At 46.5% G+C, this 27637-nt stretch overlaps 1 long non-coding RNA gene across 1 annotated transcript; it reads left to right on the forward strand.

Annotated features, from left to right (window-relative positions):
* The first annotated feature begins 24240 nt into the window (after nt 1-24240).
* LOC143773993 (uncharacterized) lies at nt 24241-25943 on the forward strand. The gene is made up of 3 exons (XR_013215450.1): nt 24241-24388; nt 25531-25597; nt 25909-25943. It is a non-coding gene; the product is annotated as an uncharacterized LOC143773993 (long non-coding RNA).
* Nucleotides 25944-27637: the final 1694 nt, after the last annotated feature.

The raw sequence follows: 27637 nt of genomic DNA on the forward strand, positions 1-27637 counted from the left end.
AGTGTGAAGTGTAGTGTGTGATACCTAGTCAGGTGAACTCCCTTAGTGCAATCAGACGCAACATCACTCCCCCTTAGCGGCAAAGCGACGTTACTGCAACGACCAGGACTCTGGGGCGCTGCATATACAGCGGTCTCAGTGTATCCTATGTGATTTATACAGCAGTTTCAGTGTCTCCTGTGTGATGTACAGTATATTCATCAGAATCATGGTATCCTAGGTTATATATGGAGCGCCCCCAGACGCAGGGCCACGGGGTACTCGGTACCGGGCCTCTCTATCTCAGTTCTGGGGTCGTCATGGTGGCTAGACCCGGTCCGTGACCCTGCTAAGGGGCGTCCAGTGAAAGGTGTAGGTGGTGGTGCGTGGTGCAGTCGCGATGAATAACGAGGACACAGAGTTGCAGTCTCTTTACCTCTTTACTGAAGGCTTCAAGATCCTCAATCCAGAGTACGGTTAACAGGGCTGTCTGAGACCGGACGGTCCGATGGCACCTCCAGGATTCCCTTTGCAGGTAGAAATCTGTGCCTTCCTTCTAGCGCCTGTGTGTTGTAGTACTTCCCTGCTGAGCACCACGGGATAGTCCTCACAACTGTTGTGTCTGTTTCTGATGTTCTTTCCCACAACTTATATCTATTCTGATGTTCTTCTCCGTCCCCCCAGATGATATGGATAGGACGCACCCGTATGACGGGTAGGCCTGGAGTTCTTCCGGGACCCTAGTGACGCCCCTCTCCCACAGTTGCCCCCTATGTCTGCTTAGGTGATTTAGGTGAGACAGCCAACCTATAATTAACTGTCCTGCCGTTGGTTTGAAGTAATGCTTGGAGCTCAATACTTCCTCGGCGTTCTGGCCACCGGCTACGCGCCTCAGTAGGATGTTGCCTCGATCTTACAGCACGACTCCTACTGGCTTTTATCTCCTTTTTGCTTTGATCTCGTTTCTCACTCTCCAAAATAAACCTCGCTTCTTGTCCTTTCTTGAGATACCGCCGCAATGTAGTGCAGGCGCGGTTCCTTAACGTTCTTTCCTGTTCGCTAGGCCTCTGTCAGGATCCCACCCCTGACAGGTACCCCCCGAATCTTCCCCCCGCAACACCCTCTGCCACAGGATGTTGCCTGGTTCCAACCCAGTCAGCTTTTTGTCTAACTTTCTATCTAACCCCCAGTTTTACCAGATTGTGAGGAGTGGCCTAATACATAGCGCCCTTAGCTCCCCCTGGAGGCCAGACTATGAAGTGTATTGGTGTCTGTGATACCTGGTCAGGTGAACTCCTTCAGTGCCATCAGACGTACCATCACTCCCCTTAGTGGTGGAGCATCAGTACTGCAACGACCAGGACTCTGGGGCGCTGCACTCCCCCCCGGTTAAATCCAGTACTCCCGGACTGGGAAGAAAACAACAATACATGTCAGCAAAAGACATACAAATTTTGGAATGCAATAAACAAGTAACAAGTGAAAGTAACAATGCTTCCCTTTATGGGAGGTGAGGACTCTTGAACGTTACAAACATGGTTAAATATTTTAAATAACACACTATAAATAACTTCTATTACCCAGCCGGGTATTCTACTGAGTGCAAATTCTGAACAATAATTTAACGTTGCCTTTAAGGACGTATAAGCTGGATCCCCTAAAGGCCTATGATAAAACTTCTAAAATATGTTAACTTTTCTTCATCTTTCTTTTCTAAGTGCAATATTTTCTTTTTACTCTCTGATTGTCTCATGCAGGACCGCCTGTCTATCTGCCCAGGCCTACTGCTGTTATGACCCCAATGGCGAGGGTCTCAGAGGAACGTGGAAGTCTGCAGAATACAAAAATCCAGCTCATAGGGCAGTGGTAACTGGGTTGACCATATATCTACTCCTAACGCCAACACTAGAAGTAGCCGGGGATCATTCCTACGTTGATTCTAGATGACACGCGCCAGCCGGAGAATCTAGCTACCCCTAGTAGAGGAAAACAAAGACCTTTCTTGCCTCCAGAGAAGGGGACCCCAAAGCTGGATAGAAGCCCCCCACAAATAATGACGGTGAGGTAAGAGGAAATGACAAACACAGAAATGAACCAGGTTTAGCACAGAGAGGCCCGCTTACTGATAGCAGAATAAAGAAAGGTAACTTATATGGTCAACAAAAACCCTATCAAAATCCACACTGGAAATTCAAGAACCCCCGAACCGTCTAACGGTCCGGGGGGAGAACACCAGCCCCCTAGAGCTTACAGAAAAGGTCAGGATATAGATTTGGAACAAGCTGGACAAAAATACAAAACCAAAACAAATAGCAAAAAGCAAAAGGCAGACTTAGCTGATATAACTGGAACCAGGATCAGTAGACAAGAGCACAGCAGACTAGCTCTGATAACTACGTTGCCAGGCATTGAACTGAAGGTCCAGGGAGCTTATATAGCAACACCCCTAACTAACGACCCAGGTGCGGATAAAAGGAATGACAGAAAAAACCAGAGTCAAAAAACTAGTAACCACTAGAGGGAGCAAAAAGCAAATTCACAACAGTACCCCCCCCTTAGTGAGGGGTCACCGAACCCTCACCACGACAACCAGGGCGATCAGGATGAGCGGCATGAAAGGCATGAACTAAATCGGCCGCATGAACATCAGAGGCGACCACCCAGGAATTATCCTCCTGACCATAGCCCTTCCACTTGACCAGGTACTGAAGCCTCCGCCTGGAGAGGCGAGAATCCAAGATCTTCTCCACCACGTACTCCAACTCGCCCTCAACCAACACCGGAGCAGGAGGCTCAGCAGAAGGAACTACAGGCACAATGTACCGCCGCAACAAGGACCTATGAAATACATTGTGAATAGCAAACGACACAGGAAGATCCAGACGAAAAGATACAGGATTAAGGATTTCCAATATCTTGTAAGGCCCAATAAAACGAGGTTTAAATTTGGGAGAGGAGACCTTCATAGGAACAAAGCGGGAAGAAAGCCACACCAAATCCCCAACGCGTAGTCGGGGACCCACACCGCGGCGGCGGTTGGCAAAGCGCTGAGCCTTCTCCTGTGACAACTTCAAGTTGTCCACCACATGATTCCAGATCTGCTGCAACCTATCCACCACAGAATCCACCCCAGGACAGTCAGAAGGCTCCACATGACCCGAAGAAAAGCGAGGATGGAAACCAGAGTTGCAGAAAAAAGGCGAAACCAAGGTGGCGGAACTAGCCCGATTATTAAGGGCAAACTCAGCCAACGGCAAGAATGTCACCCAATCGTCCTGATCAGCAGAGACAAAACACCTCAAATAAGCCTCCAAAGTCTGATTGGTTCGCTCCGTCTGTCCATTAGTCTGAGGATGGAAAGCAGACGAAAACGACAAATCAATGCCCATCCTACTACAAAAGGATCGCCAGAACCTGGAAACGAACTGGGATCCTCTGTCTGACACAATATTCTCAGGGATGCCGTGCAAACGAACCACGTTCTGGAAAAACACAGGAACCAGATCGGAAGAGGAAGGCAGCTTAGGCAAAGGAACCAAATGGACCATCTTGGAGAAGCGATCACATATCACCCAGATAACGGACATGCCCTGAGATAGCGGAAGATCAGAAATGAAATCCATGGAGATATGTGTCCAAGGTCTCTTCGGGACAGGCAAGGGCAAGAGCAAACCGCTGGCACGAGAACAGCAAGGCTTAGCTCGAGCACAAGTCCCACAGGACTGCACAAATGACCGCAATGGCGAGGGTCTCAGAGGAACGTGGAAGTCTGCAGAATACAAAAATCCAGCTCATAGGGCAGTGGTAACTGGGTTGACCATATATCTACTCCTAACGCCAACACTAGAAGTAGCCGGGGATCATTCCTACGTTGATTCTAGATGACACGCGCCAGCCGGAGAATCTAGCTACCCCTAGTACCTAGTAGAGGAAAACAAAGACCTTTCTTGCCTCCAGAGAAGGGGACCCCAAAGCTGGATAGAAGCCCCCCACAGATAATGACGGTGAGGTAAGAGGAAATGACAAACACAGAAATGAACCAGGTTTAGCACAGAGAGGCCCGCTTACTGATAGCAGAATAAAGAAAGGTAACTTATATGGTCAACAAAAACCCTATCAAAATCCACACTGGAAATTCAAGAACCCCCGAACCGTCTAACGGTCCGGGGGGAGAACACCAGCCCCCTAGAGCTTACAGAAAAGGTCAGGATATAGATTTGGAACAAGCTGGACAAAAATACAAAACCAAAACAAATAGCAAAAAGCAAAAGGCAGACTTAGCTGATATAACTGGAACCAGGATCAGTAGACAAGAGCACAGCAGACTAGCTCTGATAACTACGTTGCCAGGCATTGAACTGAAGGTCCAGGGAGCTTATATAGCAACACCCCTAACTAACGACCCAGGTGCGGATAAAAGGAATGACAGAAAAAACCAGAGTCAAAAAACTAGTAACCACTAGAGGGAGCAAAAAGCAAATTCACAACATACTGCCTCTTCTCTTAGTACAGGATCACTGAGCCACCTCTCTATGGCTCTTAGGAGGACTCACCCACTAACCCCTACGGGTTCACTTTCCTGTCCTCATTCTCTAGCACATTATTAAACATTTTCTATACTTAACTAGCATATATCTTTTCTATGTAAAACATTATTTCGATTTATTCTCTTTTAAGACAACATTGTATCTTGAATACAACTGACAAACATTCCCTTTAAGAGGGAGCCAAGTTTCTTTGAGGTAGTGCAGCTACTCATGCTGCAAGTCTGTGTAGGGCAGGAACTCCGATGCTGTTTCCAGGAACAGTTTCTTCGCAAAGAGTTTTCTTTTTTGTAAAACCAGTAGAGGGCACCCTTAAGAGGGTGCGAACTATTTACAGAGCAGTTTGTGAATCATTCACCGTCCATGATTCGGTAGTCTTTAAAACAGTGATGAACCAAACAAAAAGGCAAAATAGGGATCCCGGGTCAACTAAGGGATCCCTTTAAGAGATAACCCTGGTCGGGTTACAGCAGCAGAAAAACACAAAAAGACAAACAGTTAACTATATACAGTTGGTAAAGCATTAATGCTTACTCAGGTTCTGGCGGATCAGGAGGTGGTTTCCACCAGGGCTTTACCTCGCAGGTAGCCCTCTGGGGCTTAGGAAGGCTTGGCCCCACGTCCACCCCTCTCAGCCGAGGACGGGTGGAACTCACGGACACACGCTGGGTTGAGACCGCCGGATGATCCATGGCACAGGCAGTAATCGGCCCCTCAACAAGGGGTCCGGTCTCCTGGGCCTCAGGGGCGCCCGGAAGAGTTGCGCACCGCTGGACGTCATGAGCCCTCCAACAAGTCCCTTGCTGCCACTGGGTATAGACCACAGCATCTCCAGGCTGTAGATCGCGGTCCGCATCGATCATTCCGTGGCAGGGTTCCATGTCGCCCCGGGCGACATGTACCTTCAGTGGCTCCCCGATCTCCTGAATAACTCCTCGTCCTTCCTGGGAGTTAAAGGTGACCACGACACCCCACTTCGGCGGAGGGTCTTTCACTTCGGCCCTCAGGTCGACCACGGCCGCAGGTCGGGCTTCCCTTTCCTTCTCCTTCCGCCACGCGGCCACCAGGCACCGCCAGTGCTCCATCCATGGCATCAGGTTCAGATCCCGCTCCCGCGGTTCACAGCCCGGTGACGGGGTCCGTGGGTCTTCCGCGGTCGGGTCGGGTGAAGAAGGGAACGCAGGGGACAGGCGGATCTCTGCAGAGTGGACCAGCCAGGAACTCACTCGGGCATGAGTTTCTCGGCACCGCGCCTCCTGCCGGGCTTCGGCCGCAACCACCCATTCGTCCGGCGAGTAGCTGCTGGGTCCCCCCCTCTCACAAGCAGCTCTGCAGCGGTCAGCACCCGCTGTAGCGGTGGGTCCTGGCTCGCTCCCAACGATGCGGGCTGGCGCTGGGTCGGGTCGTCCCCACATGGCAGCTTGGAGGCCGCCATGTCTGTCCCCTCTTCTGGATCGTCTTCCCGCGTTCTCTTTCGTGGGTGGCCCAGTCTCCATGGTCTCCACCCTCCAAAGAGGATGAGAAGGCGGGCCTCAGCCGCTGACGGACACGTCCTCAGTATACAAAAATATTTAGACTGGGCGGCCATTGTCTTTCGCGCTCTTCAGCTTGTTCACGCCCACTTCCACGCCCTTCTTCTTCTCCTGCGCTCTCCCTAGCGCTGTAATGGTGGCGGTTTTGGCGGGAACTTCTGGCACAAGCGGCAATACACAGTCTTTGCAACAAGTCACAGACCAAGCACAATAAATCACAGTTCCAAGGCACACATGACCTGATTCTTCAGGCTTAAGTAGATCCTGTTCGTGACGCCAAGTTTGGAGAGCCCCCAGATGCAGGGCGGCGGGGTACTCGGTACCGGGCCTCTCTATCTCAGTTCTGGGGTCGTCACGGTGGCTAGACCCGGTCCGTGACCCTGCTAAGGGGCGTCCAGTGAAAGGTGTAGGTGGTGGTGCGTGGTGCAGTCGCGATGAATAACGAGGACACAGAGTTGCAGTCTCTTTACCTCTTTACTGAAGGCTTCAAGATCCTCAATCCAGAGTACGGTTAACAGGGCTGTCTGAGACCGGAAGGTCCGATGGCACCTCCAGGGTTCCCTTTGCAGGTAGAAATCTGTGCCTTCCTTCTAGCGCCTGTGTGTTGTAGTACTTCCCTGCTGAGCACCACGGGATAGTCCTCACAACTGTTGTGTCTGTTTCTGATGTTCTTTCCCACAACTTATATCTATTCTGATGTTCTTATCCGTCCCCCCAGATGATATGGATAGGACGCACCCGTATGACGGGTAGGCCTGGAGTTCTTCCGGGACCCTAGTGACGCCCCTCTCCCACAGTTGCCCCCTATGTCTGCTTAGGTGATTTAGGGGAGACAGCCAACCTATAATTAACTCTCCTGCCGTTGGTTTGAAGTAATGCTTGGAGCCCAATACTTCCTTGGCGTTCCCGGCCACCGGCTACGCGCCTCAGTAGGATGTTGCCTCGATCTTACAGCACGACTCCTACTGGCTTTTATCTCCTTTTTGCTTTGATCTCGTTTCTCACTCTCCACAATAAACCTCGCTTCTTGTCCTTTCTTGAGATACCGCCGCGATGTAGTGCAGGCGCGGTTCCTTAACGTTCTTTCCTGTTCGCTAGGCCTCTGTCAGGATCCCACCCCTGACAGGGACCCCCCTGAATCTTCCCCCCGCAACACCCTCTGCCACAGGATGTTGCCTGGTTCCAACCCAGTCAGCTTTTTGTCTAACTTTTTATCTAACCCCCAGTTTTACCAGATTGTGAGGAATGGCCTAATACATAGCGCCCTTAGCTCCCCCTGGAGGCCAGACTATTAAGTGTATTGGTGTCTGTGATACCTGGTCAGGTGAACTCCTTCAGTGCCATCAGACGTACCATCACTCCCCTTAGTGGCGGAGCATCAGTACTGCAACGACCAGGACTCTGGGGCGCTGCATATATATATACACCAGCCCTATGTGATATATACAGCAGTCTGTGTCTCCTATGTGATGTATGTACAACAGTCTCAGTGTATCCTATGTGATATATATGTGATATATATACCAGCCTCAGACTCCTATGTGTTGTATAGACATCAGCCTCAGTGTCTCCTTTGTAATGTATACAGAAGTCTCAGTGTCTCCTATGTGATGTATGTACAGCATCCTCAGTGTATCATATGAACAGCAGCCTCAGTGTCTGTGATCTACAGTATATACAGCAGTCTCAGTGTCTCCTATGTGATGTATACTGTTGCGCAAAAGGATAACAATGTTTTGAACGTTTGACTTTCAGACTCCATATCTCACCATAAACTACAGCTTCAAACAAGAGACTGTCATCATTTAATAGACAATCATCTTGTCTATCTCATACATAAATTTTACTTGCAACTATTTAGCATATGATTCGTTATGCAGATTCTTGTCATGTCACTGCATTGTTACAGTTTTGCTCCTAAAAATCTATTTTTTTAATTTGTATTATTTTGTTAGTATTTGGTAAATTCATCTTTAGCTTTCAACACTGCCTGAATCCTTCTGGGCATGCTTTCAATCAGATTCGAGCATGTCTCAATCAAAATCTGATAACAGGTCTTTTCTACACGTTCCCAAAGCTGGTGCATACTGGTCGACTCACTTGGGTATGTATACAGCTTTTTCTTCAACTCTACCCACAAGTGTTTGATTAAGTTGAGGTTTGGTGACTGTGGGGGCCAATTCAGCAGCTCTACTTCATTGTCATTGAACCATTTCTTCGCCAATCTTGACATATGCGTTGGGTCGTTGTTGCTGGAACACTGTTTCATTCTTTTCACACCTGCAGCGCCCCAGAGTCCTGATCATTGCAGTAATGTCGCTCTGCCACTAAGGGGAGTGATGTTACGTCTGATTGCACTAAAGGAGTTCACCTGACCAGGTATCACACACACTACACTTCACACTCCGGCCACCAGGGGGAGTGGTTCTATCTAGTAGGCCACTCCTCACGCTGTGGTAAAACTGGGGTTTGGACAGGAAGTGGGGGAGAAAGTAGTTGGGAAGAGCTAGAGAGAGGACTAGTCAGGGATGGGATCCTGGCAGATTCCTAAGAAAGGACAAGAAGTGAGGAACGGAAATACAGCAAAAAGGAGATAAAAGCCATTAGGAGTCGTGCTGTAAGATCGAGGCAACATCCTACTGAGTCGTGTAGCCGGTGGCCGGAACGCCGAGAAAGTAAGAGACTCCACGCATTACTTTAACTACGGCCGGGCAGTTAACCATAGGTTGGCTGTCTCACCATTACACCTAACAAAGACAACGGAGGCAAACTGTGGGAGAGGGGCGTCCCTAGGGTCCCTATAAAATAGCTCCAGGCCTACCCCGTCATACGGGTGCGTCCCATCCATATCATCTGGGGGATGGAGAGAGAGAGAGAGAAAGACCAGAAATATACACGGCAGTTGTGAGGACTATCCCGTGGTGCTCAGCAGGGAAGTACTACAACACACAGGCGCTAGAAGGTAGACACTGATTTCCACCTGCAAAGGGAACTCTGGATGTGCCTTCGGACCGGCCGGTCTCAGCCAGCCCTGTTAACAGTACTCTGGATTGCGGACCCTGAAGCCTTCAGTAAAGAGGTAAAGAGACTGCAACCCTGTGTCCTCATTATTCACCGCGAACTGCACCACGCACCATCATTACACCTTTCATTGGACGCCCCTTAGCAGGGTCACGGACCGGGTCTAGCCACCGTGACGACCCCAGAACTGAGACAGAGAGGCCCAATATCGAGTACCCCGCGGCCCTGCGTCTGGGGGCGCTCCACACCCATAATACTCAAGAGTATGAAGTAATTAGCCTTGCAGGATACTCAAATGTAGCTTAGTATTGAGACCACCATTGATCCTGGTTAAGTATGCTTTGGCTGTGAAACAACCCCATATCATGAGGCTTCCTCCACCGAACTTGACAGTTCCTTCAATTTCTCAATCCATTCGCCCCTTTTCCCCTTGTTTCTTCCAGATCCATTTGCACCAATCACCTACCGTCTCAACGCTCCAAATCACCCTTTTCCAATCTTCTACTTTCCACTTTTCACACTTTTTTGCAAACTGGAGCCGATGCTTCTTGTGGTGATATTGAAGTCAAGGCAGCTTTTTTTGGGCCATCACTCCACACTTGTGTACCGTGCATCTCACGATGCTTGCATGGACATCTGTGATCTCACTATTATGAAGCATACAAACCACCTCCACTGTCATGTTTGTTGCTCTAGAACTGATAGACCTTGTGATGAGCCAACTTGTTGACTCCGATATTTTGCCTAGACAGCCACTTCCTGGCTTTTGAATGTACAGGCTTCATTTCGTATTCTTCCAACTGTCATGGTGTGCGTGATGCAGTTTGGCAATTTTCTTGGCCGAGAGACCGCTATAGATGAGCTGGATGATGCTGTTTCTCTTTTCTTGGGAAATCTTCTTCATAGCTGCTCCTCAATATTGAACCAGTGACCTTTCGCTTGGGAATCAACCTAATAACACACTGAGCTATTAGGGAACGTGAGACCAGGTTGTAATTTGTAGTATATAGGAAGAAAAAGATTTTTCCACCACCAGGAGCAAAACAGTAACAACGTATGTGATATATATACAGGAGTCTCAGTGTATCCTATGTGATGTATATACACCAGTCTCAGTGTCTAATAAGTGATGTATATACAGCAGTTGCAGAGTGTCCTATGTGATGTATATTCAGCAGTCTCAGTGTCTCCTATGTAATGTATATACAGCAGTCTCTTTGTATCCTATGTGATGCATATACAGCAGTTGCATAGTGTCCTATGTGAAATATATTCAGCAGTCTCAGTGTCTTCTATGTAATGTGAAAACAGCAGTCTCTGTGTATCCTATGTGATGTATATACACCAGTCTCAGTGTCTAATATGTGATTTATATACAGCAGTTGTAGAGTGTCCTTTGTGATGTATATTCAGCAGTCTCAGTGTCTCCTATGTAATGTATATACAGCAGTCTCTTTGTATCCTATGTGATGTATATACAGCAGTTGCATAGTGTCCTATGTGAAATATATTCAGCAGTCTCAGTGTCTTCTATGTGATGTGAAAACAGCAGTCTCTGTGTATCCTATGTGATGTACTGTATGTATGGTATATGTGTGCATGTGTGTACGGTATATGTATGTATATCTGTGTGTATGTTTGTACGGTGTATGTACGGTATATGTGTGTGTATACAGTATATGGTATATGTGAATGTATGTATGGTATATGTATGTAAGGTGTATGTGTGTATGTATGTACGGTATATGTGTGTGTGCATGTATGTACGGTATATGTGTGTGTAAAAACGGTATATGTGAATGTATGTACGGTATATGTATGTGTGTATGTGTATCTGTATGTGCATGTATGGTATATGTATGTAAGGTGTATGTATGTATGGTACTTGTATGTACGGTGTATGTGTCTATGTATGTACGGTATATGTGTGCATGTGTGTATGGTATATGTATGTATATCTGTGTGTGTATATACGGTATATGTATGTGTATCTGTGTGTATGTACGGTATATGTGAATGTATGTACGGTATATGTATGTGTGTATGTGTATCTGTGTGTGCATGTATGGTATATGTATGTAAGGTGTATGTATGTATGGTACTTGTATGTACGGTGTATGTGTCTATGTATGTACGGTATATGTGTGCATGTCTGTATGGTATATGTATGTATATCTGTGTGTGTGTATATACGGTATATGTGAATGTATGTACGGTATATGTATGTGTGTATGTGTATCTGTGTGTGTATGTACGGTATATGTATGTGTATCTGTGTGTATGTACGGTATATGTGAATGTATGTACGGTATATGTATGTGTGTATGTGTATCTGTGTGTGCATGTATGGTATATGTATGTAAGGTGTATGTATGTATGGTACTTGTATGTACGGTGTATGTGTCTATGTATGTACGGTATATGTGTGCATGTCTGTATGGTATATGTATGTATATCTGTGTGTGTGTATATACGGTATATGTGAATGTATGTACGGTATATGTATGTGTGTATGTGTATCTGTGTGTGTATGTACGGTATATGTATGTGTATCTGTGTGTATGTACGGTATATGTGAATGTATGTACGGTATATGTATGTGTGTATGTATATCTGTGTGTGTATGTACGGTATATGTATGTGTATCTGTGTGTATGTACGGTATATGTGAATGTATGTACGGTATATGTATGTGTGTATGTATATCTGTGTGTGTATGTACGGTATATGTATGTGTATCTGTGTGTATGTACGGTATATGTGAATGTATGTGCGGTATATGTATGTGTGTATGTGTATCTGTGTGTATGTATGGTATATGTATGTGTATCTGTGTGTATGTACAGTATATGTGAATGTATGTACGGTATATGTATGTGTGTATGTGTATCTGTGTGTGTATGTACGGTATATGTGCAGCGCCCCCACTGCCGCAGGGCCGAGGGGTACCCGGTACCGGGCCTCTGAGTCTCTGCTCTGGGGTTGTCACGGTGGCTAGGCCCAGTCCGTGACCCTGCTGAGGGGCGCTCCAAATAAATAACAGGTGTGGATGGTGTTGGTAGTGCGGTGTAGTGCCGGTCGCAGTTAATAACGAGAACACCAGGTTGCAGTCTCTTTACCTCTTTACTGAAGATCTCAAAGTCCTCAATCCGGAATACGGTTAACCAGGCTGCGCAAGACCGGCCGGTCCGATGGCACCTCCGGAGTTCCCTTTGCAGGTGGAAATCTGTGCCTTCCTACTAGCGCTATATGTTGTGGTCCTCCCCTGCTGAGCTTACGGGATAGTACCCACAACTGTTGTGTCTGTTTCTCGTGTTCCCTCACAACTCGATTAGATGATCTTCTGCTAATCCTCCGTCCCTCCCTGGTGTTATGGTTGGGACGCACCCGTATGACGGGTAGGCTCGGAGCTCTTCCGGGACCCTAGAGTCGCCCCTCTCCAAAGGTTGCCCCCTATGTCTGCGTAGGTGATTTAGGTGAGACAGCCCGCCTGTGACTGACTGTCCTGCCGTTGGTTTGAAGTATGGCTTAGAGCTCTGTACCTCCTCGGCGTTCCGGCCGCCGGTTGTTTGCACCTCAGTAGGATGTTGCCTCGATCTTACAGCACGACTCCTACTGGTATTCTCCTTCTTGCTTTGATCTTGTTTCTCACTCAGCACAATAAATCTCGCTTCTTGTCCTTTCTTAGGGCACCGCCGCTATGAAGTGCAGGCGCGGTCCCGTAGCTTTCTCTCTGTTTGCCAGGCCTCTGTCAAGATCCCACCCCTGACAGGGACCCTACCGAATCTTCCCCTACAACACCCTCTGCCACAAGGTGTTGCCTGGCTCCAACCCAGTCAGCGTTCTCCCTAACTTCCTGCCTAACCCCCAGTTTTACCAGACTGTGAGGAGTGGCCTAATGAATAGTACCCTTAGCTCCCCCTGGAGGCCAGACTGTGAAATGTATTGGTGTCTGTGATACCTGGTCAGATGAACTCCTTCAGTGCCATCAGACGTACCATAGCCCCCCCTTAGCGGCGGAGCCACAGTACTGCAACGACCAGGACTCTGGGGCGCTGCACTCCCCCCCGGTTAAATCCAGTACTCCTGGACTGGGAAGAAAACAACAATACATGTCAGCAAAAAGACATACAATTTTGAAAATGCAAGTACAAGTCAACTTTTTAACAGAGCTTCCCTTTATGGGAGGTGAGGACACTTGAACGTTACAAACATGGTTAAATACTTTTAAATAACTTGACTATAAATAACTTTTCTTACCCAACCGGGTATTCTACTAAGTGCAAAATTTTGAACAATAATTTAACATTGCCTTTAAGGACGTACTCGCTAAATCCACTAAAGACCTTCTTATATCACATATAAGGCTAATTAACTTTTATGCATTCTCCTTCTTTAAATCTGCAGGACCGCCTGTCCTAACTGCTCCAGACCTACTGCCTCTCCTTTCTGTTACAGGACCGCTCCTTTCCGCCCGGGCCTACTGTCCTTCCACTACTATACACAGTATAGAACATATCATCTTTCTTTCAGTTTAAGAGCACTGAGCCATCTCTATATGGCTCCTAGGAGGACTCACTACTAACCCCTACGGGTTCACTTCCTGTCCTCATTCCTCTATTAACATTATTGAACATTTCTTACAATCAACTAATTGGTTACATTTAACTTTCACATATCAACATCATCAATACTTTCTTTTCAGGACATTATTGCCATTCAACCATCTTAAGGCAACACTGTTCATAAGTGCAGGATGTGAACATCCCCTTTAAGAGGGGACCAAGTCTCTATGAGGTAGTGCAACTTCTCAAGCTGCAAGTCCGTATGCAGCAAGGACTCCAGTACAAGTTCCAAGAACCGTATCTTCGCAAAGAGTCCGTCTTTTATACAAAACCAGTAGAGAGCACCTTTAAGAAGGTGCAAACTATATACAAGGAGTTTGTAATCATGCAGTGTTCATGATCCAGCAGTTCTTTGTAACATTGTGGAACAAAAGCAAAAAAATGAAAATAAAAGCAAAAATAAAAAGCAATAGGGATCCCGGGTAAACGAAGGGATCCCTTTAAGAATAACCCTAGTCGGGTATTAGCAGCAAAAAGCAGGGAAACAAACAGTTAACTATTTACATATCCATGGCATCGAGGTTTACTCTCGCTCTGGCGGCTGTAGCTCCGCATAGACCTCGCTCGGCAAGGTGATCGGCGAGATCGGGGCCTTTAAGAAGTGCTCCATACCCGTGGCCCGATCCCAGGGTGTAAGGCGTCGGAGTCTATAGGTCCCAGGGAGAGGGGGTGCCGCGACGGGGCCTATCAGCAGGTCCTCTGCTGGCGGGGCAGGGTCGTTCTTCATACCTGCTTCAGATGCGGTCCCTCTGGTGCCGATTTGCTCCGTCTCCGCTGGGATCTGGAACGCTGGTTGCAGGGCCTTGCGCTGCGGCGTTGTCATCTCCGTTTGCAGCACCTCGCTTTCCAGCAGGGCCTTGCTTTCTGGCTTCAGAGCTCTGGAACTTCTTTCTTGCTCCGGACCAGACGAGGCTGCCGACAGATGTCTGGTGAGGCTCCCGATGATGGTCTTCTTCCACCTGGCTTCAGTGCTCAGCTGCGTCCGCAGGAGTTGGTGGATCAGCTCGTCCGCTCCGGTCTGCAGGAGGTCAGCGTCAACTGTGGAGGTCTGGCTGCGGTGCCTCTCCGGGTAGCTGGGGGAGTCCTCGGCTCCGACCCCACGCTCCGGCTCCGGGCGGCTGGCCATGGCGTCCTCCATGTCGCTCGCTCCTTCTTCCTGGTCCTTTTCCCGCTCTCTCCTTCGTGGGCGGTTTCGCTTTCTTTGTCTCTGCCCACCATTGAGGATCAGGAGGCGGATCTCGGCTGCTGACGGACACGTCCTCAATGGGCCGAGATATTTAGACTGGGCGGCCATTGTCTTTCGCGCTCTTCAGCTTGTTTACGCCCACTTCCACGCCCTTCTTCTTCTCCTGAGCTCCTCTTAGCGCTGTAATGGCGGCGGTTTTGGCGGGAACTTCTGGCGGCAAGTGGCAATCCACAGTCTTTTCAATAAGTCACAGTCCAAGCACAATAAATCACAGTTCCAAGGCACACATGACCTGATTCTTCAGGCTTAAGTAGATCCTGTTCGTGACGCCAAGTTTGCAGCGCCCCCACTGCCGCAGGGCCGAGGGGTACCCGGTACCGGGCCTCTGAGTCTCTGCTCTGGGGTTGTCATGGTGGCTAGGCCCGGTCCGTGACCCTGCTGAGGGGCGCTCCAAATAAATAATAGGTGTGGATGGTGTTGGTAGTGCGGTGTAGTGCCGGTCGCAGTTAATAACGAGGACACCAGGTTGCAGTCTCTTTACCTCTTTACTGAAGGTCTCAAAGTCCTCAATCCGGAATACGGTTAACCAGGCTGCGCAAGTCCGGCCGGTCCGATGGCACCTCCGGAGTTCCCTTTGCAGGTGGAAATCTGTGCCTTCCTACTAGCGCTATATGTTGTGGTCCTCCCCTGCTGAGCTTACGGGATAGTCCCCACAACTGTTGTGTCTTTTTCTCGTGTTCCCTCACAACTCGATTAGATGATCTTCTGCTAATCCTCCGTCCCTCCCTGGTGTTATGGTTGGGACGCACCCGTATGACGGGTAGGCTCGGAGCTCTTCCGGGACCCTAGAGTCGCCCCTCTCCAAAGGTTGCCCCCTATGTCTGCGTAGGTGATTTAGGTGAGACAGCCTGCCTGTGACTGACTGTCCTGCCGTTGGTTTGAAGTATGGCTTAGAGCTCTGTACCTCCTCGGCGTTCCGGCCGCCGGTTGTTTGCACCTCAGTAGGATGTTGCCTCGATCTTACAGCACGACTCCTACTGGTATTCTCCTTCTTGCTTTGATCTCGTTTCTCACTTAGCACAATAAATCTCGCTTCTTGTCCTTTCTTAGGGCACCGCCGCTATGAAGTGCAGGCGCGGTCCCGTAGCTTTCTCTCTGTTTGCCAGGCCTCTGTCAGGATCCCACCCCTGACAGGGACCCTACCGAATCTTCCCCTACAACACCCTCTGCCACAAGGTGTTGCCTGGTTCCAACCCAGTCAGCGTTCTCCCTAACTTCCTGCCTAACCCCCAGTTTTACCAGACTGTGAGGAGTGGCCTAATGAATAGTACCCTTAGCTCCCCCTGGAGGCCAGACTGTGAAATGTATTGGTGTCTGTGATACCTGGTCAGATGAACTCCTTCAGTGCCATCAGACGTACCATAGCCCCCCCTTAGCGGCGGAGCCACAGTACTGCAACGACCAGGACTCTGGGGCGCTGCATATGTATGTGTATCTGTGTGTATATGTACGGTATATGTATGTAAGGTGTATATACGGTATTTGTATGTACGGTGTATGTCTGTATGTATGTACGGTATATGAGTGCATGTGTGTATGGTATATGTATGTATATCTGTGTGCATGTATGTACGGTATATGTGTGTGTATATACGGTATATGTGAATGTATGTACGGTATATGTATGTGTGTATGTGTATCTGTGTGTGTATGTACGGTATATGTATGTAAGGTGTATGTATGTACGGTATTTGTATGTACGGTGTATGTGTGTATGTATGTACACTATATGTACAATGTATGTGTGATCCATCAGATCATGGATAACTTGTTGATCACTGGGGATTCGGCCACTGGGGCCCCCCAGAGATTCTGAGAACAGGGCCCTACAGTCTCGTCCTGGATGGAGCAGACTTGCGCATGCTCGGTCTTTGCTCTATTCATTATCTATAGAGCTGCTGAGCGCTGCACTTGGCTAATTCCATCAGTTCCATAGACAGTGAATAAAGTAGATACCAGACATATAATGTAATATATACATGGTCGGTGTCTGCCGATTCCAGCAGTGATCACGTAACCACGAGGAGGCGCTCTGCACACTTGCTGTCATGTGCCAACTACAGTGTCAGCCGCGTCTGCAGTGTTCTATTCACTGACAGCCGACACTAGTAGTCACCTGACTGCAGGTATGACTGCGCTGGGACCAGCAGAACCGAATGCAAACGGATATATATAAATTTATTACACACATACAGAATATATATCTCCATCTCAGTGAAAAAATGCAATACCGTATATACTCGAGTATAAGCCGACCCGAGTATAAGCCGACTCCCCTAATTTTGCCACAAAAAACTGGGAAAACTTATTGACTCGAGTATAAACCTAGGGTGGAAAATGCAGCAGCTACCGGTGAATTTCAAAAATAAAAATAGATGCTCCATACCATTCATTATTGCCCCATAGATGCTCCATATAAAGCTGTGCCATATATAATGCTCCATACCATTGATTATTGCCCCATATATTATCCATATATAGCTGTGCCATATAGAATGCTCTGCACCGTTCATTATGGCCCCATAGATGCTCCATATAAAGCTGTGCCACATATACAATGCTCTGCACCGTTCATTATGGCCCTATAGATGCTCCATATAAAGCTGTGCCATATATGCTCTGCACCGTTCATTATGGCCCTATAGATGCTCCACATAAAGCTGTGCCATATATGCTCTGCACCGTTCATTATGGCCCTATAGATGCTCCATAATAAAGCTGTGCCATATATGCTCTGCACCATTCATTATGGCCCTATAGATGCTCCATATAAAGCTGTGCCATATATGCTCTGCACCGTTCATTATGGCCCCATAGATGCCCCTTATAAAGCTGTGCCATATATGCTCTGCACCGTTCATTATGGCCCCATAGATGCTCCTTATAAAGCTGTGCCATATATGCTCTGCACCGTTCATTATGGCCCTATAGATGCTCCACATAAAGCTGTGCCATATATGCTCTGCACCGTTCATTATGGCCCTATAGATGCTCCATAATAAAGCTGTGCCATATATGCTCTGCACCGTTCATTATGGCCCCATAGATGCTCCTTATAAAGCTGTGCCATATATGCTCTGCACCGTTCAGTTTGGCCCCATAGATGCTCCTTATGAAGTTGCCCCATATGGAATGCTCTGCAGCGTTCAGTTTGGCCCCATAGATGCTCCACATAAATCTGTGCCATATATAACGCTGGTGCTGCTGCTGCAATAAAAAAAAAACACATACTCACCTCTCTTGTTTGCAGCTCCTCAGCGTCCCGTCCCGGCGTCTCTCCGCACTGACTGATCAGGCAGAGGGCGGCGCGCACACTATATGCGTCATCGCGCCCTCTGACCTGAACAGTCAGAGCGGAGAGACGCCGGGAAGACAGAGCGGCGCCCGGCGTGTGGAACGAGGATAGGTAAATATGCGATACTTACCTGCTCCTGGCGTCCCGCTCCTTCCCCCGGACAGCTGGTCTCCGGGTGCCGCAGCCTCTTCCTCTATCAGCGGTCACCGGCACCGCTGATTAGAGAAATGAATATGGGGCTCCACCCCTATGGGAGTGGAGTACATATTCATAAGTTTAATGAGCGGTCCCACGTGACCGCTGTACAGGGAAAGAGCTGCGGCACCCGGAGACAGTGTGACGGGCAGGGGGAGCGTCAGGATCGCCGGGACTAGGTGAGTATGCCTCAGCGCCCTCTCCCCCTCACCCGCCGACCCTGCCACAGACCGTGACTCGAGTATAAGCCGAGAGGGGCACTTTCAGCCCAAAAATTTGGGCTGAAAATCTCGGCTTATACTCGAGTATATACGGTATATATATTTTTTAGAGGTGTGGGGACCCAAATAGAACTTTTGCTACGGGGCCCTGTGATTCCTATGTACACCCCTGCTTGCAGGTTGACAATAATGAGGGCAATCTGCCTTGGTTCCCATTGCCAGATTGCCCTCATCATAAGCAGCGTACCGGGCAGGGAGGGGGTCCCAGACATATTTCTTGCCCAGGGGCCCCTGGGGTGAGTTGACTAACGGCTGTGTGAGGTAATTATATCAGGACATCTGGATAGCGCCGGATTTTTCTGGATTACCCCAGTGAGCTTATATGTGAAGCAGAGTGTGACCGCTGAAATATGGCAATGGACTTAAAGGGGAAGTCAGCACCACGGGACCTACAGATATAAAGGCCGCACTATCTGTGTAATTAGAACTGATCAGAAAATCCTCTGATCCTTCAGTTCTCCAATTCCTATTGCATTTACTACGTAACCCTGAGGATGGCCGTATTCCAGCAGGAATCCTGTGTAATGTTTTATTCTGATCAGTGATCTACAGACAAAGCTAGTAATAGTAAAAAATCACATAAAAAAGGTTGAAGCTGCTTCATCTTTAGCGGTTAGTTATCTGACCCATTGTGACATCGCTCGTGTTCCGCTCCTCGTGATGTCACACTGAGATCACCATTGTGACATCACGGCCTGTGTGGTTATACGGAGGGACTCTGCAGGAAGAGGCTTTGTCTGGAGAGGCTCACTGTGGATCACACAAGAAGCGATGTTCCTCTTGGCTAAAATGCTGTTTCCATTTTTTCTAATCGTGACTGTGCTGCTAACACCTGTACAAGGCGCTCCTATGAACACCAGCCGCCATGATTCCAGGGCTTTGACCCCTGCAGGTAAGTGCTTTACCAGATATTCATCCAATATGGGGTCAGTGTTAATAAGTCACATGATACATTTCTTGGAGGATTCTTCATGTGTTACTTAAAAATATTTAGAATTGAGAGTCCTCAGTGGTTTGACACCTTTCAATGGCTAACTGAAAAGATGGTAACAAATTGCAAGCTTTCGAGACTACTCAGGCCTCTTTATCAGGCATAGACTAATACAAATTCTGAAGAACTGTTAAAATATTTATGGACATAACTGTTTATGACTCTCACATAATGGTAGTTCTGCTTCACGTATTTCTGGGCTGTATTGCACATAAATATGTGATTCTTCAGAATTTGTATTAGTCTATGCCTGATGAAGGGACCTGAGTAGTCTCGAAAGCTTGCCGTCAGGCTCAATCCGGCGAATTTTGAAAAAAACGGATCCTGCGAATGATGCCGCCGGATCTGTTTTTTCTCATAGACTTGTATTAGCACCGGATTGCGCTGGATGGCCTCACGCTTCGTCAGTATAATGCAGCCCAGATATAGTATAATGCAGTCACCCCATAGAGCATAATGCAGCCACCCCACAGAGTATAATGGCATAATGCATCCACCCCACAGAGTATAATGTAACCCCCATAGAATATAATGCAGCCCCCTCATATAGTATAATGTAGCCCCCTCATAGAGTAAGATGCAATCACCCCACATAGAATATAAATATAATACAGCCCCCCACAGAATATAATGTAGCACCATCAAAGAATATGATGCAATCCTCCCTCATAAAATCTAAAACAGCCCCCATAGAATATAATCTAGCCCCCCATAGAATATAATACAGCCTCCCCATAGAATATAATGTATTGTGTACCCCCCATAGTATATAACACAGCCAAATAGTATATAACACAGCCTCCCCCATAGAATATAATATACCCCCATAGTATGTAACACAACCTCCACCATAGAATATAATATACCTCCCATAGTATATAGCACAGCCCGCATAGCATATAACACAGCCTCATAGTATATAACACAGCCCGTCACCCATTATGACATCGCTCGTGTTCCGCTCCTTGTGATGTCACACTGAGATCACCATTGTGACATCACGGACTATGTGGTTATACGGAGGGACACTGCAGGAAGAGGCTCACTGTGGATCACACAATAAGCGATTTTCCTCTTGGCTAAAATGCTGTTTAGATTTCTTCTAATCGTGACTGTGCTGCTAACATCTGTACAAGGCGCTCCTATGAACACCAGCCGCCATGATTCCAGGGCTTTGACCACTGCAGGTAAGTGCTTTACCAGATATTCATCCAATATGGGGTCAGTGTTAATAAGTCACATGATACATTTCTTGGAGGATTCTTCATGTGTTACTTAAAAATATTTAGAATTGAGAGTCCTCAGTGGTTGATACCTTTTAATGGCTAACTGAAAAGATGGTAACAAATTGCAAGCTTTCGAGACTACTCAGGTCCCTTCATCAGGCATAGATTCAGAGAAATTCTGAAGAACTGTTCCAATATTTATGGACATAACTGTTTATGACTCTCACATAGTGGTAGTTCTGCTTCACGTCACCTGTCTTATCTATGGCATTATTTCTGGGCTGTATTGTGCATAAATATGTGATTCTTCAGAATTTGTATTAGTCTATGCAGGGCCGGACTGGGACTAAAATTCAGCCCTGGCATTTGAAGTTACACAGGCCCACTTGTCACATGGTGACTGTATAATATCTTTGTACACTTGTAGGCAGGGCCGGTTTTAGGCAAAGTGGGGCCCTAGGCAAAGTTTAAAATGGGTCCCCAAATGCTAACATATTGCACATCACACAGAAGCCTTTCTGTTGTATTTACGTGCGCTGAGTTCAGGCCGCTAAACGAGTTTGATCGACAATACTGAAGTTGTTCAACGCTTGTTTCCCGGCCTCTTTCCACCAGCTGAGGAATAATGATGAGACAGAACGATCACTAATAGATCACCATACAGTATCATGTTTTCAGCAGCACATCTACAGTTTACACTGGCAATGTGCTGCTGACAACAAGGCTTTTTGTTCCAGCAAAAACAATCCGAATATGCAGCATTTTACTTGTTTAGTAAAATACACCCCATAGTCCTCCATATATTATAATGTGCTCCATAGTCCTCCATATAGTATAATACACTCCCTATAGTCCTCCATATATTAAAATACACTGCTCAGTCCTCCACATAGTATAATACACTCCTCATAGTCCTCCATATAGCATAATACAATCCTCATAGTCCTCCATATAGCATAATACAATCCTCATAGTGCTCCATATAGTATAATGCACCGCCACAGTCATCCATGTAGTACAATTCACTTCCCATAGTATAATGCACCCCATAGTTCTTCATATAGTATAACGTATTCCCCATAGTCCTCGATACAGTATAATGCAGCCCACATATAGTATAATGCAGCCTCCCCAGAGTATAATGCAGCCACCCCAGAGTATAATGCAGCCACCCCACAGAGTATAATGCAGCCACCCCAGAGTATGTAACCCCCATAGAATATAATACAGCCCACCTCCCCATAATATATAATGTAGCCCCCCATAGAATATAATGCAGCCCCCCATAGTATATAACGCAGCCTCCCCCATAGAATATAATATACCCCATAGTATATAACACAGCCTTCCCATAGAATAGAATATACCCCCGCAATAGTATATAACACAGCCACATAGTATATAACACGGCCTCCCCATAGAATAGAATATACCTCCCATAGTATATATCAAAGCCCGCATATAATATAGCACAACTTGCATAGTATATAGCACAGCCTGCATAATATAGCACAGCTCGCGTAGTAGATAACACAGCCCACACAGCAGTATTCAGCACAGACCACACAGTAGTATACAGCACTGACCACACAGTAGTATACAGCACAGCCCACGTAGAAGTATACAGCACAGTCCACACAGTAGTATACAGCACAGCCCACAGAGTAATATAGACAGCACAGCCCACAAAGTAATATATACAGCACAGCCCACAAAGTAATATATACAGCACAGCCCACAGAGAACTATATACAGCACAGCCCACAGAGAACTATATACAGCACAGCCCACAGAGAACTATATAAAGCACAGCCCAGAGTACTATATACAGCACAGCCCAGAGTACTATATAAAGCACAGCCCAGAGAGTACTATATACAGCACAGCCCAGAGAGTACTATATACAGCACAGCCCACAGAGTACTATATACAGCACAGCCCACAGAGTACTATACACAGCACAGCCCACAGAGTACTATATACAGCACAGCCCACAGAGTACTATATACAGCACAGCCCACAGAGTACTATATACAGCACAGCCCACAGAGTACTATATACAGCACAGCCCACAGAGAACTATATACAGCACACAGTAGTATACAGCACAGAGCACAGCCCACAGAGAACTATATACAGCCCACAGTAGTATACAGCACAGAGCACAGCCCACAGAGAACTATATACAGCCCACAGTAGTATACAGCACAGAGCACAGCCCACAGAGAGCTATATACAGCGCACAGTAGTATACAGCACAGAGCACAGCCCACAGAGAACTATATACAGCCCACAGCAGTATACAGCACAGAGCACAGCCCACAGAGAACTATATACAGCCCACAGTAGTATACAGCACAGAGCACAGCCCACAGAAGTATACAGCACAGAGCACAGCCCACAGAGAACTATATACAGCCCACATCTCTTCTCTTCCTCCCCTCACCTCCTCCGAGAATGGCCCCACAGTCCAGAAAAAAAAAAAACTCTCCTCACCTCTCCTCGTGCCCAGCGTTGCTTCCTGGTTCCTGCTCCTGTCTCAGCAGCTGCAGTCTGCCCGGGACACAGCAGGTGCGCGATGATATGACATCATCGCGCACCCGCAGTGTCAGAGGCAGAGCGGGGAATGATGGGAGAGGAGCGTCTGTAGACGCTCTCTCCTCCATCATTGCATTCAACTGTACCGGCGTCTATACGCCGGTATAGTTGAATGCGATGGCGGGGGCGGCGGATTGAGCGGCCCACCACTGGCACCGGCCCTTCTAGCATTTGCCAGAAGTGCCCTATGGCCAGTCCGGCCCTGAGTCTATGCCTGATAAAGGGACCTGAGTAGTCTCGAAAACTTGCAATTTGTTACCATCTTTTCAGTTAGCCATTAAAAGGTATCAACCACTGAGGACTCTCAATTCTAAATATTTTTCTATCCTCTGGCTAACACGGTACCAAGATATATATCTTTCCTGTATCATGTGTTACTTGTAATTCCAGGAGCATTCTCCCATCATGTGTTCACTATCCCTGGCTCACACAAATTGTAAGCTTGAATGGAGATCCCCTGTAAGGGAAAAATAAGTTACATGTGTGTCTGATCTTCTTATGTGTGATTTCATCAATACTAATAATATAATATACCTCCCATAGTATATAGCATAGCCCGCATAGCATATAACACAGCCTCATAGTATATAACACAGCCCGTCACCCATTATGACATCGCTCGTGTTCCGCTCCTTGTGATGTCACACTGAGATCACCATTGTGACATCACGGACTATGTGGTTATACGGAGGGACACTGCAGGAAGAGGCTCACTGTGGATCACACAAGAAGCGATTTTCCTCTTGGCTAAAATGCTGTTTAGATTTCTTCTAATCGTGACTGTGCTACCAACATCTGTACAAGGCGCTCCTATGAACACCAGCCGCCATGATTCCAGGGCTTTGACCCCTGCAGGTAAGTGCTTTACCAGATATTCATCCAATATGGGGTCAGTGTTAATAAGTCACATGATACATTTCTTGGAGGATTCTTCATGTGTTACTTAAAAATATTTAGAATTGAGAGTCCTCAGTGGTTGATACCTTTTAATGGCTAACTGAAAAGATGGTAACAAATTGCAAGCTTTCGAGACTACTCAGGTCCCTTCATCAGGCATAGACTAATACAAATTCTGAAGAACTGTTCCAATATTTATGGACATAACTGTTTATCACTCTCACATAATGGTAGTTCTGCTTCACGTCACCTGTCTTATCTATGGCATTATTTCTGGGCTGTATTGTGCATAAATATGTGATTCTTCAGAATTTCTATTAGTCTATGCCTGATGAAGGGACCTGAGTAGTCTCGAAAACTTGCAATTTGTTACCATCTTCTCAGTTAGCCATTAAAAGGTATCAACCACTGAGGACTCTCAATTCTAAATATTTTTCTATCCTCTGGCTAACGCGGTACCAAGATATATATCTTTCCTGTATCATGTGTTACTTGTAATTCCAGGAGCATTCTCCCATCATGTGTTCACTATCCCTGGCTCACACAAATTGTAAGCTTGAATGGAGATCCCCTGTAAGCGAAAAATAAGTTACATGTGTGTCTGATCTTCTTATGTGTGATTTCATCAATACTTTGGGGGGAAATAATTACAAATGTATGGTAATGTCTACTACTTATTGGGATTTACTATTTTCCTGAACTGTTCAGTCCTAGACTTCAGGCCCCCATACAGATGAGACTAATGACAGTCGAATTTGCCAATATCAGCAGCTCTGACGACTGTCCAATGTACAATTTGTAAGTGTTGATCCTTTTGTTCTCTGCTAAATAAGCCACCAGAGGAATCTACCAGTTGCTTACTTACAAAGAACACAGGTGCGATCGGCAGAGTTAGCGCTCCTGTATATGGAGGAGTCAGGAGAAATATCTGCCGGCTGGACAGTTCAGCTGAACCATGGGCTGACAGCTATGTATTGTGTATGTGTCCCCTTACTCATAAGAATAGTCCTAGTTCTGGTTAAGTAAATGAGGTGCAAAATAAAATGTATGCATTAGTAGCTCTAAATATCTGACATATTCTTGATCTTTTCTTCCAATAGAATACTTCACGTTTGCTATATCTCCTGCTGTCTTCTTCTTCGGTGTCATCTGTACCATCATATATGGGTAAGTCTTATAATGATTTATGGGCTACACCGGAGTCCGTATAAGAAATATCCCATCTTCAGGTTATCACACGATTCAGTAAACGGTACAGTCTAGTGTAGATGTTTAGTGGTTCATAAACTGGGTTTGATCTGTCTGAGCACAATGGACTTTTCTGTACAATATGAAATCTGTTTAAAAGAAAAAGCAACCTTATAACATAAGAATAATCTCTTAATGACAGTGAATTTACTGTAGACTTAGAGGAAACAATCTAGTAGAAACAGAATATTTTCCTTTTGAAATGCTGATTTCAGTGTTCTGTGTTACAGGAGAACATGAGGATGAAATAAGGATTGTAAATGAGGATGCTCCTCGTGGACCCATGGCTGAAGAGAGAGATGTCCTCAAAAACACCAACATCTCTACGTCTGGCCCCCATTATGGCAGACAGCTTGGGGCTCCTCTCCTTTTAAGGCGACAAGGCTATATATATATATATATATATATATATATATACTAAGGGACTGTGCTATACATAAGTGAGTACACTACATACTAAGGGACTGTGTTAGACATATCCACCCATATAATATAATACAGCTCACCTCCCCATAGTATATAATGTAGCCCCCCATAGAATATAATGCAGCCCCCCACAGTATATAACACAGCCTCCCCATAGAATATAATATACCCCCATAGTATATAACACAGCCTCCGCCATAAAATATAATGTATAATGTACCACCCATAGAATATAACACAGCCACATAGTAGATAACACAGCCTCCCCAATAGAATAGAATATACCCCCAATAGTATATAACACAGCCACATAGTATATAACACAGCCTTCCCCATAATATATAACATAACCTCTAATAGTATATCACAGCCCACATAGTATATAGCACAGCCGGCATACTATATAACACAGCCCATATACTATATAACACAGCCCACGTAGTATATAGCAGAGCCCGCATAGTATTTAGCACAGCCCGTGTAGTATATAGCACAGCCCGCGTACTATACACTGTAGCACAGCCCGCATAGTATGTAACACAGCCCACGTAGTATGTAACACAGCCCGCGTAGTATATAGCACAGCCACGTAGTATATACCACAGCCCAGCTAGTATATAACACAGCCCACGTAATATATAACACAGCCCACGTAGTATATAGCACAGCCACGTAGTATATAACACAGCCCACGTAGTATATAACACAGCCCACGTAGTATATAACAAAGACCACGTAGTATATAACACAGCCCACGTAATATATAACACAACCCATGAAGTATATAGCACAGCCAAGTAGTATATAACACAGACCACGTACTATATAACACAGCCCACGTAGTACATAGCACAGCCACGTAGTATAAAGCACTGCCCACGTAGTATATAACACAGCCCATGTAGTATATAGCACAGCCCACGTAGTATACAACAAAGCCACATAGCATATAACACAGCCCACATTGTATATAGCACAGCCACATAGTATATAACACAGCCCACATAGTATATAGCACAGCCACGTAGTATACGAGGCAGATTCCGGGCTCGGTCTCTGTTCTCAATAATAGAATACAACATTACTTTACTTTCCGCAGCTAGACGCACTCATAAAATAAGTGAGTTTCCTACTGCACCACGAGGCAGATTCCAAGTTCGGTCTCTGTTCTCAACAATAGAATACGACATTACTTTACTTTCCGCGGCTGGACGCACTCATAAAATAAGTGAGTTTCCTACTGCACAACGAGGCAGATTCCAAGCTCGTTCTCTGTTCTCAACAATAGAATACGACATTACTTGACTTTCCGCAGCTAGACGCACTCACAGACTATGTGAGTTTCCTACTGCATAACGAGGCAGATTCCGGGCTCGGTCTTTGTTCTCAACAATAGAATATGACATTACTTGACTTTCCGCAGCTAGACGCACTCACAGACTATGTGAGTTTCCTACTGCACATCGAGGCAGATTCCAGGCTTGGCCTCTGTTCTCAACAATAGAATATGACATTACTTTACTTTCCGCGGCT

Source organism: Ranitomeya variabilis, chromosome 5, assembly GCF_051348905.1.
Source record: "Ranitomeya variabilis isolate aRanVar5 chromosome 5, aRanVar5.hap1, whole genome shotgun sequence".
Lineage (NCBI taxonomy): Eukaryota > Metazoa > Chordata > Amphibia > Anura > Dendrobatidae > Ranitomeya > Ranitomeya variabilis.